The sequence below is a fragment of the Cyprinus carpio genome, unplaced genomic scaffold, assembly GCF_018340385.1.
Source record: "Cyprinus carpio isolate SPL01 unplaced genomic scaffold, ASM1834038v1 S000006643, whole genome shotgun sequence".
Lineage (NCBI taxonomy): Eukaryota > Metazoa > Chordata > Actinopteri > Cypriniformes > Cyprinidae > Cyprinus > Cyprinus carpio.
Window position 1 is genome coordinate 1,210,484 of NW_024879270.1, and position 16,714 is coordinate 1,227,197.

Below are 16,714 nucleotides of genomic sequence, written 5' to 3' on the forward strand. Positions count from 1 at the left end.
TATGTGTTTTGTCATTTTATGTGAAATAATTAAACGTATAGTTGATTTAACATCACTGATGCACACTTGACACAAATTAATAAATTACTGTCACTTTAATCGTAAATCATTGGTAAAGAATCAATGCTGGAGACTTTTAAAATCTTTATTAGGACTAAATGTCCACTTCTGTCAAGTTAATTTTGTGATAGTTTTTATTCATTTTTCCCCTCGCTGGTGAAATGATGTTGTGTGCCGTGTTTCAGAAAGGCATGTTAAGGGCAGGCTTTAGAGTAGTGCGTCCGGCAGTGGAACCGCATTGGCCCTGCCCGCTTGCTGGTTTGCCCTGGATTGCACTGGCCAGACAGTGGAAAAGCAACCACCTCTGCGGTAGAACAACTCCACTTGCATTCATTCATGTGATTTGAAAAACCGTAAAGGGTGATAGGATGCCCCTTTTTCCCCAAGTTGATATGATTCCTTAGGGTTTTAATGAAAAGTCTGTAACATAGTTTGGTTAAATTTGCTCAATGGACGTGTAAACAAAAATTCCTTTTTTACACCCTGTCAAAATACAGCTCTTTTCAGAGCACAGCAGTTTTGTAGCATTTTTTCCTTTTAAATGTTAATGAGCCTGCTGACCCCGCCCCTCTTCCGAGCTGCTCTCTGAGGGACTCTTTACTGTACCGCATTCATTCCTGAAACCTGCTAATTTAGCCATTATTGGAAAGGCGATTCTGCAAAGATCCATAAAAAACCTTACACTCACTTCCGGTTCTTTAGGTTAAGCTGGATCACGAATGATTTGTCAGGCCGTAAACATAGTCCACAACATTTCGGTAGATCGGTTGCATTCCCCCTTCAAAACAAACTTAAATCCACTGCATCTTACAGCAGCTCATAATGTCGGGAGTAAATGATGACTGCTATGAGACTACTTAGTTAGACTCAGTCCAGACTGTGCTGAAACGCTACTGTGAATACAAACTCATCGATGGGGATGGGCTTTTTTTGTGCCGTCACAAACAGATGGGTAAGATTTTGAGCAGATTAAAAAAAAACACCGGGTGGATTTTTTTATCATATAGGGGGGTTGTTATCACCCTTGCAACACCCACATTTCCAGTTCAAACAACTTGTAAAGTGCCATGTAGCTCATAATGACCCTTTAAAATGTGTGTAAGTAATATCAGATAATCTCCCAACATATACTTGTGTGCAAACCTTATAATACTTACTTATTATATAAGCGTGTAAGATTATATCAGTTATACGCATGATGAACAGCATTATATCTAACATTCAATAATGTATTTAACAGCTCCCATAGTGATAATTTTATTATGCATATATCGCAGATCTTTGACAGCTAGTTCGAAACGCACTCAAGGACATGTCCTTTCCTGAATATAATTTGTTGATTATTTTTTTCAAATAAGAATCTTTATTTTTTCTGTTATCTTAAGTATTATTATCCTAACGATTATTAAATAATAAGGTATAAAAAGTGTATATCAAATAACCAATTTGATCTAACGAGAGATTAGGTTGAAATACATCAATCGGGCCTTTCTCTAACAAAAGAAGCACGAATCCTTGCATGATCGCATATTTAAGCTGCCACATCATAAGTCGTTTAGCTGAAGGACATCTCAGTTTAAAGGATACTAAGTAGTCCACCCATCGTTTCACTTCCTGTGGCGCTGTTGTGAAGGATCATCAGTTGTCCCTTTGTTGATATACACCCAAAATGAATTAGCTTTGAAAATTAATTGAACACTGAGCCTTGGTTCAATTTCGATTATTTTATGCAAAACGGCATATTAAATGAAATTTTTATTTACATCTTAAAGAATTGAATAATTTAAATTGTATTGTTTTTTTAGCAAAAATCGGTTTAAAATTTTGTGCCTGCATGCTTAGATGCTAAATTCCAGTACGGTTCGACATTTGTTTCACAATATGCTTATTATTCGAGAATGGTGTGACCAATCCACTTAACACTGCATAACTGTTTGTCATGTGTCTAAATAACCTTACAGGTTTTTGATCATTTTTTTCAGTTTTCAATCCTGGCCTTCATGTTATCCTCCTGCAGATCCTTAGATTTTTTGTTGTTACTAGTCTACATACTGGTCCATCCTCATTATAACCCTAATGGCTATGTACAGCCTAAATGGATATAAATATGTCACGTACTATTTGACTTACCATAAATTGTTATATTTATTCAGCGAGCTGATATTACAAGCGCTGAATGCGTGAATCGAAGAGTTGGGGTCCCTACCAAGCACCACCGGTGCGGCTCCCCTTCCAGTGCCCTGATTCTTGCCACCTTGGTGTAGGCCAGGGCTCAGAACAAGTAGTTCCACTCACACCGTCAAAGCACTACCTCAATGTTTGAGACTGAATATCACTGGGAAAAAACGCGGCAGTTTCCACTGGAACATGACTCCACGGAAGCTCCATCCTTCCCGACGGAAGTTGTTCGAAGCAAATACACATATACTGTCCGACAGGTGTATCTTGAGAAATTGGAGGTGACCTGTAACCCTCTTGGAAGGCATAATGTCTGCGTCGGGAAGCACAGGCTCTAAGGGCTATAACGTATACTATAACATACAATATGAGAGCCGCTTAGTCTCAATATGGTGAACCCAGCCCATCCACGTTCTCTCATGGATTCTTGTGAATCGGCCAGTGTTTGAGGCATCTGTGTAAACCACAGCATGCATGGAGCTCTGTTCTAGGGACACCCTTGTGCCGAGAGGAATGTAAGATCTGACCACGGGGGTGAAGGTTTGGCGAAAGGCCAGTGTAACTTGGACCTGCGTGTGAGTACCGGGCTTCCACGCCCACCACGGGACTCGGCCATAAAGCCAGTGCAGGAGTGGTCTCATATGTAACAAGCGGAGAGGTTGTAAGTGCCGCTGTGACCGCCATATGCCCCACGAGCCTCTGAAAAGTTTCAGTGGGACCTTTGTCCTGCCCTTTAGCACCGATCGCATACGTTCCTCTGTGAGGCGCGCTGTTTGTTCGACTGAATCCAACTTCCATACAGAGAAAAGAGATCCTCTGCGTCGGGGAGAGTTTGTTCTTTTTCCCAGTTGTCCCGAAGGCCCAACAGGCTGAGGTGCTGAGCACCAGGTCCCTGTGCCCGCACAACTGAACGAAAATCGCAGAGAAATTGTCTGTGCCCCGGAAGGATCGATACATGAAAGTACGCATCCTTCAGGTCGATCACCGCTGCAAACCAATCTCGGGGACAGACGCACCTGAAGATGCGTTTCTTCGTCAACATCTTGAATGGTAACCAATGAAGGGCCCGGTTCAAAACTCGCAGATCCAAGATTGGCCATAACCCACTGCCTTTCTTGGGTACAATGAAGTAAGGGCTGTAAAACCCAGACCTCACACCGGCTGGAGGGACCGGCTATATCGTATCCTTCACCAGTAGGACTGCGATCTCTGCCCGCAGAATAGTCCCACAGGGCTGGGTAGCGCTGACCAGGTGCCTAGAAACTGTACAAGCGGGACAAATGGAACCACAGCCGTACCCGCAGTGGGGCAGCTAGGTGGAACACAGGGACCCAACTCGGGCGGCTTGTAAGAGGGGTGTGAGTGTGGGATGCAAGGCTCACTGCTCTTTCATCAAGAATTTTGCTACCGTCGGCAGTGAGGCCAATGGCGGGAAAAAAACAGAACAAAAGATTCTCTACCCGGCCCTCCTCCGGGGGAGGGAGTGGTGCATTCACCATCTCCCAAAGAGCAGATCCTCCATCTCTGGGTCGCCTGTCTCAGGGCTGCTTGCTCTTCCGCTTGCCGTGTCACGGTTCATGAATCGCTGTCTCTCTCTCGGCTTGTTTAGTGTGCAGGTATGTGTCTGTGGGCCAAGTCTTTGATCACGGCTGATTAACAGAACCCTCTGGAGTCTGAGTGCACTTACATTTTAACCCTCTGGAGTCCGAGGGTATTTTTGGGGCCTGGAGAAGTTTTGTCATGCCCTGACATTTGTGCTTTTGAGAAAAAAATGTTATGCGTGGTTAGTGAAAAACGAAAAAAATGTTAAATCACTTGAATAAGGCAATAAAACACATATAGAAAATTGGTTCCCAGGAATTTGGAGAACTGGAGCTTGTAGCCTAGAATTTTTTGTTTACTCACTTACAGAAAACAATATATTGATTTAAATTTTCTAAGACACTTTTTGTTGGTAAAAGTCATATGCGAGTAGGCGTCAAACTATCATGAATTCACACCTGAGAAGACAAAGGCCTGCATAATGAGCTGCATAATGAGCCATTCAGTCAGCTGTGTCACTGAGAGGGATGAGTTTACAAGAAAGAATGTGAGGACAAAATAAATGTATATAATTTTATGTTTGTAGTTTATTTAGAATATATTTAATTATCCCACAACATAATTTAATATTCACTTGTGAGTGCAGTTAAACAGTTTATTAGGAACAATCAAAGCTGACTTTCAAACTGAATTTTTTGCATCATTACTCCAGTCACACAATCCTTCAGAAATCGTTTTTAACAATCTTATTTTCTAAAAAAAAAAACATTTATTGTTATTATTATCATTATTATTATTATTATTATTATTATTATTAATGTTGAAAGAGCTGAGAATATTTTTTTAGGTTTTTTAGGGGGGATAAATTGAAAGAACAGCAATGATTGTTACATTTGTTACAGTTACATTTATTGTTACATTTATATTATGTACATCAAGCTTTTGAAATGGTATAGTAGTGTATATTGTTATTGAACTTCATAATATTTCACTTGATTATACATTTAGTCAGGAATTATAGTTTGGAAAAAGTCTTTGGAACAAGTCTAACTAGTAAAATGTTTACACACGTTATGTGAAAACTAGTACAAGTATATAAATAAATAAAAAAGAGACTTACTCATGTTTATGATCTCTGCTGAATAAAGTGCTTCATTCTTTTTCTCTGAGGAAATCCAAATCTCAAATCCTCAACCACATCACATCTTTTTGGGGTGAATTATGTCTTATTCCTCTCATCGCAGAAGCAAACAGTAAAAATAAAAAAAAAACTTGAAGAACAGTCTCGCTGTTGTCTTCTGTTGTGTGGGCGTATTCAAAGCCGCGCGCTTCAGTGAAACATTGGAATCTCAAAAGCGCGCTCGGCGCGGGGGCGTGGTCGCATTAGAAGATAATGAAGGGAGACGTGAAAAACGGACTTCGCGTTGTTTTCATATGGATTACTTTATCACAGAATATTTGTTTTCAGCAGTACTCGTTTAGTTTAAAAGTAGACATGTCAGGCTTTCTATAGATATCTCTCTCATGTCTCTTCGTTGAGTATTCACTGAGTTACAGTTCATTTTAATGACGCATTTGTAACTGAAGATCAGCGCAGACAAAGGCTGCAGACAGCACTCCTTGTTTGTTATCTTTATTTTATAAGTGCACACAGTTTTGTTGTTATTATGTCTATATACAAAAAAAAGTAGACCCTTTACAGATTCGATTGTTGTATTACTCTTATCTGTACGATCAAAACTGAAAGTGTAATTTAAGTTCTTTTCGGGGTTATCAGGAGAAAATACCCCAAAACGCGTATACGCTGTTAATCGACTCCAGGGGTAGTGCAGTAACTGGGGTATCATGTGTCAAGATCATTGTGTTTTCTTTCCCTGTGCATTTTGTGTGCTGTTCCCCGTGCTGTTGTTGGATCGTGGATTCCCCTTTGTTCTTCGTCGTGTCTTCCTGCACGTAAGCAATGGCATCACGAGCACCTTCAACTGGGAAATGACAGCACCGGATCACAGAGGATCATCACTGGCGTGCTCTGTGAGTTCCCGGCGTCACGCACCATCTGAGCTTGAGATCGGTCGCCATCTCCCCTTCCAGTGTTTGGACGCCCTTGTTGTCTGTTTGTCTGGCCTACTTCAATATCTGTCAATAAATCACCTTGCATTTGCATCCTGGCTCGGTGTTTGTGATAGGGCGCCAGGTTTTGACGGGGCAATGGACAGTCGGGGCTGGACGGACACATGCCCGGCTCCCCCGGAGGGAAAAGCAGCATGCCTGAATCCTTGGTGGAGGTGCAAGAGGAGTGATGGTCCACCAAGGGTTTGGTTCCCTGAGGGGTTTGCCACAATGTAACCCCTCAAACTAACCGCGCTACTGCTGGCAAGTAGTTCTCATCTGTCTGGGCCTCCAGAACGCAGCCCCAGGTTGCGGCACAGTACTCCACCCCCCTGGAGGTTACGCGGTGCTCTGTTTTTCAACTCCGAGATGGTCATCTCCCTGCCGTGGGAACATGAAACATCCATCGTGGACATCACCCGGTGCCAGGTAATGACTGCACCCAGAAACATGGTTTTGTATAAAATTGCTCTTTAGGAAATGTTCTTTTAGTGCTGAGGTGCACAGGGGAGATGGCCGCTTGCAGCACAAACAGGGGGTAGCACAGCCTGAAGTGTGCAACCCCACCGCGAACTCTGGAACGACCACCGCTATACGCTGCCGTCTCGCCAACACACAAAGCTCAGAGAGTGTGCTGAACTTGTAGTTTCTCGACCCAGTAGACCAGAACCATGTTTGGTGCGCTCGGCTCCGAATGCGAAAAGCTGGTATGCATTTTGCACCTGCTGCCTAATTAAAATCACGCTGTGATAAACTCTATCGAAACGATATCCCAATTCGTTGGTCACCGACGTGACGTCGAGAGTGACCGACTGAAAAGGAACATAAGTCATCTTCATTTTTGCAATAAATCTCGTCCAACGGGTGTGTTTACCCTTTATGAACCAGTCATTAAAATATCAGTCAGGTCTCCGATGAGGTCTGTATACTCCTCAAGATTTAGGAGCTTGCCTGGAGCTTTGCTTCCTTAAGTAAATATTTATCTGTGTGCCCATGCTGTCTCTTTCTGTCTGTGCTATATCTATGGATGTAACACACGCCTTCGTTCAATGCACACCACTGTAAGGGCTCTTGTGTCTGGAGGGTATATACGGATTAACCCTGCAACACACAGACGAGAAGAACAAGAATAAAAAGTTTGAGTATAAACTTGGCATCCCCCTCACCTCCAGTCCCCCAAAACCCCAACCCCCAACCACCACCCGCGCTTCATCTTCTGCCTCACCATTCTCCAGAATCAGTTTTTGTAATATGCCTGGGCAACATCATACAGAGAAGCATTACAAATCACTACTCCAGTGCCCACAGAAACCAATCATTATAGCCACCAAACACAAACCAAAAATAAATGGCTATCCAATGAGAAATGTGAGGGAAAGGTATTTTTTCACATTCTAATACAATAGGAACACAAGAGCTCATATATATATCAGGTTATGTGGCTGTAGCCCTGGGCTATGCCCAGCAGGCTTATATTAGTTTTAAATACCGATTGTGAACAATAAAGCAGCAGAAGGGGTTCTGTTCCCACTGCACACAGAATCAGGGACCGGCTCCTCTTCTCTGCCAGAGAGCTTCAATCACAGACAGGAAATAAATGTACTTGTTTGGTTCTGTTATCTATAAACTTTTATTGATCTCTCATATTTAATTTTTTCATGCTGTTCGATCAAATGCATTATCTTCTGTTTTTTTTTTTTCTGTTTTTTTTTTTTTTGCTTCACCTCCTCTACAGTCTATTACTAGTTACACAGCCATATCCCCAGGCAATGAAAGCACAGAGGGTTCTGGGTGAAGTGGATTCTAGGCTGAGAGTGGTCGTAGGGTTGTTAAAGTTAGCCAGCACACATAAGCACCAGTACTTAAAGGTAATGGAGTAACACCATGACTAAAGAGCAGGGGCCTGAGGTGCAGAGCTCGATCCCCCCATGCACCCTCAATCCCTGCCTCCACAACCCCAAGGTGTAAGCCCGCCAGCTGGCATATCTCATCACTTGGCAGGTCAAACAGACAAGCGAGTTAAATCTATATGGCTTGTGTTACCCATGCTCAAGTATCAGTGGAGAGCAGGATGACACCAGGGACAGTTCAATACTATCAGCTTGTGTTGGCTACAGGCCCAAAAACATGTTCAGCTCACTGAAGGAGGAAAGTTTTAAAAAGAAAGTCTGTCCTGTATAGGAGTAAGCAGTTTGGACAGGGCAATATCAAAATCACTATTAAAGGTGTTGTTGTTAACGACTTTCATGGTTTCTTTGGGGTTGTATGGTGGAAATACCAAATGAGAAACTGTGATGTTTTGAAGGCTAAATCTCCTCTAGGGACACTGCAAAGATAATCCACTCAATCCACAATGTGACTCAAAATGAGGAAAATGTTTACCAGTGTATGCAGAGGTGTCTGTAAGAGCACAGACACATGCATACACACGCGTACAAGGTCGCCGTGATTTTGCCAAGTAAGACCATGTTCCTGGATCAGCATCTTTTTGAAACCCTACCCATAATTTATTCCTAAAATCAGTGTAAAATGATAGCTGATTAACAAGGGTGTAGAAGCATCTAACCCTGATCATAAGCCTAAAAAAATATTTCCTGAAAAGTTATATCTCAGTTCTGATTGTTTGATTGGAATGTTGTTCCAAGATCAACAAGGTTGTTGATCCAGGAACATGTGGTATCTGTACTTGGTGAAATCACGCTCACCACGCATACAAACACACATGCTGTAGACACCAACATATAGAATTACAAGGGTCCCCTGGTCCTTTAAGGCATGGTCAACTATTGGTGAACTCTAGATGATACTTCAAAAATATATAAATTTTCTGCAATTTTCTGTGGCATTTAAATATCATAATATTTAGTAGTCATATGTAGTAGTCATGTTTTATTTGAGTAGATCACAGCTTTTGACATCATCCTATCTATGCTAGAAGTTAGCAGGGCATCACAACTAAACAAGATCTCTCTCATTATCATCAACGGATGTACCAAACATTTTAATATTATTTATCTGGCTTTTTTTGTGTTGTTGTTCTTTTCTTTTTCTTCTTTTTTTAGGAAAATGTTTAGACTAAACCTGTTCAATTTTCTATCAAACAACTTTGCAGACATATTTATGATAAATATCTGTATTCATTAATATTTTATTGAATATTGTATACCATTTTTAACCCAATTAATTGCTAATGACACATTACTTTGGGAGAAGTAGAATTTAAAAATTTTAGAATTACCTTAATATTTAATGTTGATTTAGAAGAAAATAAATCTATGTCAGTACTCAGAATAAACATAAACACTAAATAAGCATTAACAGGGCTATTTATTACTTTTAACTAAAGTATTCATATCCTCCCTATTTCAGTGTGCTACTCCACACATCCCCGCCCCCTGTTAAAGAAAAATGGATGTGTTCATAATCTGACTAACTTGCTGACTTGGTAATGTAAAAAGAAGCAGGGCATACTCTCTTTCTGCCCCTACGAATCTCAATTAGAGTACACTGTATTTCCATATTTCTGCATGATTTATTTTAAATATATCAAGCTCACCTTACTTAAAAAAAATCTAGAATCTCTGAACAATATTTGTTGCATAAAGTTAATTTAGTATTGCTTAAGTTTATTTTTTATCCTTAAATGTTATCATGTGTCTTGTTATGTTTATATGTGTGTACTGGAAGTTTCAATACCAAGATAAATTCCTTGTGTGTACAACCAAATTGCAAATAATGCTCTTTCTGACTTCTGACTTCTTCTTTATATTGAGGTTTGAATATGGATGAATATTTTGGTTGGATACTGCCCCACTTGCTCCTATGTCCCTACTTATAGGCTGCTTAACTAGTTTAAAGAGTTCCTTGGACAAGCAGCTGTCTATTATAGTCCTGATGTTATATGCATATGCTAATCTAGTAATTTTGCTTTCAGACAAGATGAGCTGGTAATGGACAGCCTCAAACGCTTCACTCTTACATTTACAGATGCTTTTATCCAAAACAACTTAGACTGGATTCAAGGTATAAGGTTTTTTGTTTGTTTGTTTTGTTTGTTTTTTCTCCATACATTCCCTGGGAATTAAACATATGTTCTTGCCATTCCAAGCACCATGTTCGCTGTTTGAGACTTCGGGAACATTATACAACAGGATCCAATGTCATGCTATGATCTTAAGGAGCACAAAGCTCACTTTAAAACAATTATAAATTAAAAGCTATTTTAAAAAGTGTTAATGTCCAGCTAATCTTCAACCCAAGACATGATACAGAAAGAACTCCTATTAGAAGACTATTTCAAACAGTGCAAAATGTTGGACATTTTCCTTTCTTTTCCAACACCCCAACCCCCCCCACCCAACACCCACCACCCCCATGTCTCCAGGTTTTCTGCCTCTATCACTGCACTATTGATAAGATGTCTAAATTTATTGCAGAATAATTCTGAAGGAAAAGAGATAAAAGGTTTCTGAATAAAATATGAGGAACAGGCTGTAAATTGTAGCAATGCATATCATTTCATTCAAACGTAGGACGCAATTACCATCTGCGACGCTCATCAGCCCTTCCTTTATGGCTTAATTATATGTTTAATGCTATCAGATCAAGGAAAGGGCAAACAGATGAATGAGGCAGAGAAAAAAAAGATTCCACAACAAGACAAAAGGCATACGAAAAAGTAACATAAAGGATAAAAATGATTTCATATACTACCAAATTGGGAAAGTTAATTTAGACACATCGTGTGCTATTCTTCTCCGTTGTATGATAATAAAAAGACATTTTTGGCAGTAGGCCTCAAACAAATGTAACAAAGGGCATCAGGTTCCTTCAAAACCACCATATGTCCACTGGCTTTTGATGTAGAAGTATATAATAAAAGAATACATTCATGGGTTTGTGTGGATACAAATCGGTGGGTTTTAGATGTTTGATAGTCTGGATGTCAGTTGTTGAGGGCATCTTCTAATTCCAATTCAGTTAAATAATATTTGGCATAATTTTGTGATGGGGGATGAGTGAGTTTGATCTTTATATTTGTTTTCCCCACAACAATCCAGCAGAATGAACAAACCACAAATGAAACAGATCATTTTATTCTTACTCCATCTATATTCAAAATAAAATGTCACAGATTATTCTTTTATTAACTGTTATGTAAATTTATATAACAGTTTAATGCTTGCCATACTACTATATTTATTTTATTCTGTAAATGAATTGGCAACATCAACTTTCAACTAACAAAGATCCAATTTAAAAGTAATGCTGTATACGAATGCTTTAATTTGTGAAAAGGATATATTATATTTCCTGCACAAATGGATAAACAGGTGTTTGAGAATGAGTAATGTTCAAACTCTGTAGCATTAGAAGTCAGCCTGCTCATGAGGCTTCAGGCTGGCCACAGGGCATGGAGGGGCCAATAAAGCCTCTGTCTAAACTCTGAGATGCTGTCCAGCTTGCATTACAGACTGACATTTAACACTGCTGCCATGCAAACACCTGCCACTGTATCAGACCAACTAACACACACTTAGGCCACAGTCACTGTACTGCTTTACTCAAGTGTTGCTGCTGATCATATTTAAGGAGCGGATATTACTTGTTAGTCTCATACCCATATATTATTCCATGTTTATTAGTTTCCTGTGTCACGGTGCTGCACTGTAAAATGTTTTGTGAGGTTTTTGTAACATCTAAATGAATAGTTTTTACACAAAAAATTATTGCTGAATCTGCTGACAGCATTAGATATGAGTAAAATAGAGGAAGTATTTTATGGGTCAGATCAGGTAGAAATAGCTCTTAGAGGTAATAACTGCATTTGTACTTTTTACAGAGTAGAATATTCATACTACACTCACTGTAAGTGGTTACTGTTCATCAAAGTCTTTTAAAGGGGTCATATGATGCGATTTAAATTTTTCCTTTCTCTTTGGAGTGTTACAAGCTTTTGGTGCATAAAGAAGATCTGTAAAGTTGCAAAGACTAAAGTCTCAAATCCAAAGAGATATTCTTTATATAATTTAAGGGTCAACCACACCCCCTAAAACGGTTTGTTCAAACACGTCCCTAAATATCTACGTCACTAGGTGGGAAGATTTGCATAACGCCGCTCAAATGTTCACGCAAAGAAAGAAGGTGGAAAGAAACTTTTATTCTCTCTGTTGCCACTGCTGCCATGTTGTTGAGTCGCTGTTTCGTTGTGGAAGCGAAAATACTTTGTTTGCCTTTCAAAAGAGGACACGACTAGAAATCAGTGGTTAGTTGTATTTCAACACTGTTCCAGAACAGTCCAACCCAAATATTCAGATGTGTGCTGCGCATTTTATGGAGGATGAGGACTGTTCCCTGAACCAGTAGCCTGCAATGCATCTGTGGCACAAAGGCTGTTTCTATAAAGTTGGTCAGTTCAAACTTTGCAAGGACAGTCTGGTGCTTCTGACTCACAACCTGTAAGTACATTTGCCAATGATGATTCAAATGCAAGTTTTGAGCAGTAGAGAAGACTTGTTTGTTTCTCAGATCAAAAATGCAGACATAGTTTTATGTTTACAAAGCGCAATACGCAACGCAATGCATAAAAAGACATTATAATCAGTAATTATGTCTCCACTGGATGCAACAAATGCCTCATTTGTAACCGGTTCAATTCATCACAACATATCTAGTGATGTCCGGATCATGAACAAATCTTTCTATTTAACTGGATATTCTTAGTGAACCAGTTCACCAAATCGAACTGAATCGTTTGAAATGGTTCGCGTCTCCAGTACGCACTAATCCACAAATTACTTAAATTACTTGGTTTATAAACGTGCCTCACATTCCCTCTGATGCAAAATAAACCAATATCATGAGTTATTCAGTTACTCCTAACAGTACATTGACTGAACTGCTAAAAGAGAACCGACAATGGGATGTGCATGAGAAGAGCAGCTGGACTGACCCTGCATCTCAGTGTTCATACTATCCATCCTAATTATTATTTAGCAACTTTATATTACAATAACTTCTGAAAAAACTTGCCCAATTCAAATTTAAGCAACTCCCAATGTTTGCCATAAACGCGTTCTGCTTTAGCTTTAGTGCAAAATAAATAAATTAATTTCTTTACCTTAAGAGTAACGGTTTCATGCTTAAGTACAGAGCTATTAAGTTTCCAATAGAAATAATAAATTTTAGAAGACGATATTGGCTGTAAATCAATATAGATTTGTACTGCTTTGTGATCAGTTAACGGGGTAGATAAGATATCAGTATTCAGATTGTCTTCAAGTGTACGGGAAACTAACCATAAATCTATTCTCGACTGCTTCGACCTTGACTTATTACACCAGGTAAAGGCTCTGGTATGAGGCTTACCTTGATTGTCTTCCAAATTTTCACACATGCCGACTCCGACTCCGAACCTATGCCCCGAACTCTCTCTGAACTTCTCACACACAACTGACGTACCAGGTGCAAGGTTTTCAGCCAATCAACGATCAGAGAATATTGCAGTGAGAACGTTGTAGGGAGATGTAACAGCTGTGGGCCTTAAACTCCTCTCCTGTCATTAATACGCTGTGGTCTAGTCATCGACAGAAAATTAACGGATTGAGAGGGGAGAAAAATGGATTTTGGTGTGACATTTCTTGCGTGTGCGTGAGAGTGTGAGATTGATGCTGAAAGCATGAGTGTCATGCCAGATGCGTGAGAGTTGGCAACCCTGCGAATAAAACGCATTAAAAAACTACAAATGTGGCGGATGCGCGCGATCGACGATTAGGTATAGAGGTTTACATAAAGGGGTTGAGTTACTAATAATCAATATTTAACCTGATAAATATATATATATATATATATATATATATATATATTGTCATTTATTGTTATCCATGTAATATCTGCAACAGCAATGTGAACTTTTATAAACATCCGTTTGGTCGCTAACTTTTAAATGCATCATTATGCAGAAAATATGAGCAGAGTTCTCCACATGAAAAAAAACCCGCGACTGGCAGATCAATGAGCTACTTCTTTTCTCTCCAGTATGGTAGGAAGTTAAATTAAATGAAATGTGGAGAATGTTAACTGTGACGAGTTGATTGACAGGCCAGTTTACAGTGACAGGATGCGTGTCCTTTAAGACACAATTGTGACGTGATAGTATGTCCCAAAGCTTGCCTACTCTTCTACTACACACTCAAAAGTGTGTACTATTTCTTCACCAAAAGAGTACATACTTTAAGGGCATCGTATAAATAGGCACATTGAGACACAGGGTGAGTTTCAAGCTGCTTGCTTTGGAGATGGCATAGTATGTTAAGGGGCGTAACTTCCGTCACACGCTTGAGGCATTCGGCGAATCACAATTCACTGGACAGTGGGCAATCAGAGCACACCTCGCTTTTTCAGAACCATGAGCTTTGTAAAAATCGATGCGTTTCAGAAAGGCGGGGCATAGAGGAAAAACAATAATGTACATTTTTTACCTTAAACCGCATAAACACACATTGCATTACACCAAATACACAAAATAATGTTATTTTTAGCAGCATCATATGACCCCTTTAAACAAATGTAGGCTTACTTATTATTTTATAATATTTAACAGTTGTTGCTGGAGTAAATGTAGCCTATGCACTTATTAATGCATTATGACAGGAAGACAACATGTTTCTGTTAAAGATATGTGCAAATTGTGTTATTTTTTGTGCAAATTTTAAAAACTATTTTAAAACTGTAATTCTAAATTACATTTTTAAAATGGCTTTTTCTTTAAGATTCTAAAGCATTTCACAAACTAATGAATTGGATTCTACGAGTGTCTCATATGAGACCAGGACCGTTTATAGGCCTTCATCAGTGGATTTTGATATTATATTTTCCCATATTTTGATCCTATTATGGATATATATGGAGATAAATTGATTTACCTGCAGTAGAATTGTGCAATAGCTGTAGACACAATAAAGAGCTGCTTCTTCATTGACAAATGCTAGAAGACATTTGCTAGTTTTGTTTCCTGTAGGTTCTGTCTTATAAAGTATCCCCTTATTACTGTATTTTGGCGTGAGAAACTTCTTCAGAATGATTCAGACCGTAAGTCAACTGTCCAAATTAATAAAAATTAACTGTAAACCATTTCAGAATTTTCTGCAAACCTGTTTGACTGACTAAGATCAACATTTGTGAATTTGGCATCACTACAAATACAAAAATTGCTATTAAATACATAGCAGTGTATTTGACATGAAATATATACTCTGTGTCTTTAAATACTATTTGTAACATGAACATAGTAACTTTTGCGTTGGTATCCATTGACACTGACTAATATGTTCTAAAATATTTAATATTGTGTATCATATTATGCCATAAAATTAAGTCACTTTATATAACAGCATTATCATTAAATATTGTAGATATCACTCCAATTAAAATCCATATGAAAACCGTTATAATCTAACAGGTGCAAATCTATTAACAGGACAGTTCACCAAAATTTTGGGTGAACTAACCTTAGAATAAGCTCCACCCTGATTTCCACCCTGTGGCTGACACTGCTGCTGTCCTGAAACTGCTAGCACTGGGTCTGAAACTATGGTGTAACTAAACAACTAAAAGAAAACATATAATGCATACTCAGGTCAGTATATGGTAATCTTCGTTGTCAGACAAGAATTTGTCTTATAAATATTTTTAAGTAATGATGCAAGTAATTATATTTAAAAGTAATATTTGACTGGGGCTCATGTCACAAAAAAAATGGTCTATTGATGCCCCAGAATGTGACCATTTCTCAGCACTAAATTTAATGTTTGGGTACACTGGGTATATTAGCTTACCTGAAGAACTAAGCCGCCATCTAGAGGCAGAGTGTTCAATAGCTGAAGAAGGAATGAATCACCCTGCTATCCAGCAAAGTTTCTACTCTTAATTTAACACACCTCACTTGAACTAACCACGAATCACCTGAATCTGTAGAATTTCCTAACAGAAATATCCATTAATTAGAAGGTGTTCACATACTGGTCATACACAATTTTGTTTTGTGGACCTGTTTTGTGGACCTCTGATGATATATACAATATATCTGTTATTTAACATTTAACGTATTTTATACTACACTGTTCTATGTCTTTTGCATTATATTTTTAGTTCTGATTATTTAGAAGCATCATAAGCATTTGCAAATTAAAAAATGGCACACTGTTTTCATATGGTAAGAAAGAAAAAAAAAATTAAATCAAATTTAGGTGGGCAAATATTGTGACTTAACAAAGTAAGTCCATTTATAACATTAAATGTAATCATGTACAATATAACTAAAATATTTGTCACATGTTTTTGTTGTGATACTCCCTGTCACTCACACTAACTGGCAGAAACTGATGGACTGGGTTTGTCTCTGCCTGCAAAAGAGTGATTTACATATTTGAGGTGAGGTCCTGCTTAAAGACTATAGCTATAGTCATTATAGCTGCACAATCTCAACCACAAACAGAGTAATCCAGGACTAATGAAGGCGGGTGCTGCAGTGTGAACATGGATAGGCAACTAACAACAGCCATTACAAGAGCCAAATTCATTTATTTAACTGCTGCAGTAGCAGAGGGAAGTGGGAGATGATCGCTCATTACAGGTATTTACATCCAATCACAGCTGCAGGAAATAGCATACACATTTCCCACACAGTGCCATACTAGTTAAAGGGAGTGAAAAAGGAAGCAATTGATTTCAAATTAATTGTTTGAAAGGTTTCTCAATGGGAGCCATCTGTCCAAACAAGATGAACATTTAGTATAAAATGTAATCATAATTAATTAAAGCCCTA